General features: G+C 33.4%; 1 pseudogene across 1 annotated transcript; it reads left to right on the forward strand.

Moving 5' to 3' along the window:
* The first annotated feature begins 2,255 nt into the window (after positions 1–2,255).
* On the forward strand, positions 2,256–2,717 carry LOC309863950 (ATP synthase subunit g, mitochondrial pseudogene; annotated as a pseudogene). The gene has a single exon. The product of its transcript is annotated as an ATP synthase subunit g, mitochondrial pseudogene (transcript).
* The last annotated feature ends 1,363 nt before the right edge of the window (positions 2,718–4,080 follow it).

Genomic DNA, 4,080 nt, shown 5'->3' on the forward strand with positions numbered 1-4,080 from the left:
AGCAACTTAAATTCATTTCAGAAGCAAATGTCACCTCCATTTACATTCAATATACTGAACAGATAAAAAAAAGCCCTTCCAGTTGGGTTGATGCTGAGGCATGGTAAAGTTTGAGAAATAATACTTTATGTAACACAAAAAAAGTGCTCATCCAGAGAACTTGTTTCCTTCTTTCTATAGCTCTGTCCTCTCCTAAGGTACTGTATAGTAAAAGCATTCCAGCCCTTACGACTAGGAAAGCACAAGTAGACATCAAACCACCTCCTTCTATTGAAGACACACAGAAGTTGTAACTTCCAATTCTATCCAATTCCTATTGTAATAACTTAGTCATAAATCCTCAACTGGTGAAAAATAAGTTAGAAAACAGGTCAAATGGGTAATGTGTGCCAGTGTTAGAAGTTTCAGGAAATTCTATAACCACAACAAAGAATGGGAGAATAGCAATACTTGTTACAGTAAGTTACAATAAATTCTTCTGTTTTTATTTTTATTTTGTATTTTTTAATATTTTATTTATTTGAGAGAGAAAACACAAGCCGGGGGAAGGGCAGAGGAAGAGGGAGAAGCAGACTCCCCACTTAGCAGATTTTCCTGGGCAATTTGTGTTACTTACCTACTTCTGGACTCTTCAGTGAGAGAGAAGGAGAAAAGATCTCTCACGGCTGAGCCACTGGAATTTTTCTTTCATTTTGAAAGCAACTTAGGCTGTTCTTGAAATAATGCACTGGTTCAAGAAAAAGAAATGAATGTAAATGGCCAGAAAAATAAAAAAAAAAATTTTAAAAAGTACTCTTAATAAATACACTTTAGATTCAGTTATCAGGATTGATTTTAAGAAGGATACCACAGAATTGGACCACCAGAACGTAACCGCCTCTTCTGCAATCATAAAATTACCTGTCTATTGAAAAATTGTTACTACAACTTCTAGTTTCAGATCCATGAGCAGGTGCTATAATCAGGAAGTATTCATGGTCAAGAAGCTTTTACTATCAAGAAGTTTGTAATGAAAAATCAAATATCTTCATGTTGGACTTACTAGCAGAAACTTACTAATTAGCAGGGTGTAGCCTCTTTAACATTGCAGGGAGTTTGGGAAGAATATTGAGCACTGATAAACTCAATTCCTTGCAGAGGGTGTGTGTGTCTTGCTTTTACAACAGCTTTTTAGATAATTTCCTTAGAAAGGTCACTAAACTCTACAAAACTTAGAGATAACAAGTTTGCTTAAAGTAACAACGTTAACAGTGGAGTAGGTGATTATTGCATATGAATAATTAAGATGAGTGACCGAAATAATCAACAGGAGGGAGGAAATGTGAATACTGTTCGAAGGTATCTGTACTATACACAAAATAGTATGCATTATTTGAATTTAGGTTTGTTAAAAGTGTGTATTAGAGAATCTTAATATCTAAAATAAATGCCCAATACCACTTTTATCAACATGAGAGAACATAATCTGTTTTATTTCAATTATTTTAAATTTATTAAGACTTGTTTTATGGCTCAGTGTACAGTATATCTCGCTGACCACTCTTCCTTCACAAAGAATTATATTCTACAATTGTTGTTTGTTCTGGTCTCTACTAATTAATTTGAATTAGTTGTCAGTCTTCTTGAAATTTTCTATGTATTTACTCAGTTTTCTATTTCGTCTATGAAATAGTGAACTCTCCTGTCCTTGTATTTCTGACTCTGTTCTTTCAGTTGCTAGTTTATATTTCATATATGATTTTAAGTTTTGATATTATGTTCATCTATATTTAGGTTTATAACATCTATTTTTGCTCTTGCTGACTTGATTTTACTATGGTGATTACTATGAAATACCTTTCTAATTCTGGCAATATTGCAAACACTGAAGGCTACTGTGTCTGCTATTAATATAATTGTCCAGATTTCTTATGATTTGTATTTTCATAGAAATCTCCTTTTCAATATTTTTACTTTTAATTTACATATATATTATTTTAAATGTTTATCTCTTCTTAATTACAGTCTTTTAAAATTTAATTGAAGGATTTAGTCCATCTATATTTAATATCATTTTTATATAATTGGAATTAAGTGTTCTACTTTGCTGTGTTTTCTCTTTGTATCAGTTTTGTTTTTCCTTTATTTACTTTGACTGTTAATTTTATGTGTCCGCTGGACCATGGGATGCTCAGATATTTGGTCAAACATTATTCTGGCTGTTTCTGGGAGGAAGTTTTTGGATGAGATTAAAATTTAAATGGGCAGGTGACATTCAGTAGCCATCCCGGGCAATGGACTTTCCAGCTTGGAACCATGGCCCAGTTTGTTCATAACCTGGCGGAGAAGGCCCCAGCGCTGGTGAACACTGCTGTGACTTACTCAAAGCCTCGATTGGCTACATTTTGGCACTATGCCAAAGTTGAGCTGGTTCCTCCAACCCCTGCTGAGATCCCTACAGCTATTCAAGCTTGAAAAAAATAGTCAAGAGTGCTCAAACTGGTAGCTTCAAACAGCTCACAGTTAAGGAAGCTCTGCTGAATGGTTTGGTGGCCACCGAGGTGTGGATGTGGTTTTATGTCCGCGAGATCATAGGCAAGCGTGGCATCATTGGCTATAATATTTGAAGACCAATCTTTAACATCTGTTTATATGTGGCTTATTATGTGAGGGTTCTTGGACCATGTGTGATCAGACTGGTACTTGAATAAAAGAAGATAATGTGTCAAAAAAAAAAATTTAAATGGGCAAAGCAGACTGTTCTGCGTAGTGTGCAGGGGCCTCATCCCATCATGTGGAGCCCTGAGTAGAACAAAAAGTTGAACTTCCCCCCAAAAAACTTTATTCCACTAAGTAAAATGAGGTGTTTTGTTTTTTTTTTTTTTTCTTAACATATGTTATTTGTTTCAAGGGTACAGGTCTGTGATTTTTTTTTTTTTTCTGCCCTTGGACTCAGAATGATACATGTGTTCTATAGGTACAGGTTTTAGACAGAAGCCCCAACCCCAACTTTGGTTTTCTTCTGGGTCTCCAGTTTACTCACTCACTCTGCAGATCCCGGGATTTGTCAACTTCCATAATCCCATGAGCCAGTTTGTTATCATAACTCTCTGTCATTATCTCTGTCTTCTCTCTCTCTCTCTCTCTCTATATATATATATATATATACACATGTATTTATATATTATATATATGATTTATGTTATTTTAAATGTGTATCTCCTCTTAATGATGCACAATTTTATTGTGATTTTTCTATCTTAATTGAAGTGTTTAGTCCATCTGTATATCTGTACACAGTTGACCCTTGAACAACATGGGGGTTAGGGACACCAAGCTTAAAGTTTAATTTTGACCTAGAATTATAATTTATACAATTATAACTCTCTAAATAGTAGAAAATCTATGTGTAACTTTTGACTCACCAAAACTCAATTAATAGTCTGTTGTTCACTGGAAGCTTGATGGATACAATCAATTAATACCTATATTGTATGCTATATGTATTATATTATATTTTGTATGCAATATATATTATACAATTATATATTGTATTCTCATAATAAAGTAGGCTAAAGAACATAAAATGTTACTGATTGAACTATAAAAAACAGAAAACACAGTTACAATATGGTACTGCATTTATAAAAAGAATCCATGGATAAGAGGAACTGCAAATTTCAAGCTCATATTGTTCAGGGGTCAACTATATATGTAAGTTGCATATATATAAGTTCTCTTTCTCTGGAGAACCATGACCAGTATCCCAACTTTCCTAACCTCATTTGTACTATTTGAGAAATGTTTTAGAATTCAAGTTCCTCTCCTTTATAACTTTATTAGATTTACTGTATATATACCTATTTCTTTATTTCTTTATTATGTATTTACTTATTTTAGTAGTTGTATGAGCTCAAAACATGAATTTGGTGCATTCTATGTATGTTACAAAAACTTCTTGATTCTTCCCAATTCCTTCTTTCTGTTTCTTCAGTTTTAATAATCTTTCCTAGTAATCGTATTTCCTTTTCTTCACATTTCTGGATTGCATGGAATACTAGCTAGTCTAGCCTTTCATGCTCTAAGGAGCTGAGATTTTGT

This window comes from Mustela nivalis, assembly GCF_964662115.1.
Source record: "Mustela nivalis genome assembly, chromosome: 4".
In the NCBI taxonomy this organism is placed as follows: Eukaryota; Metazoa; Chordata; class Mammalia; order Carnivora; family Mustelidae; genus Mustela; species Mustela nivalis.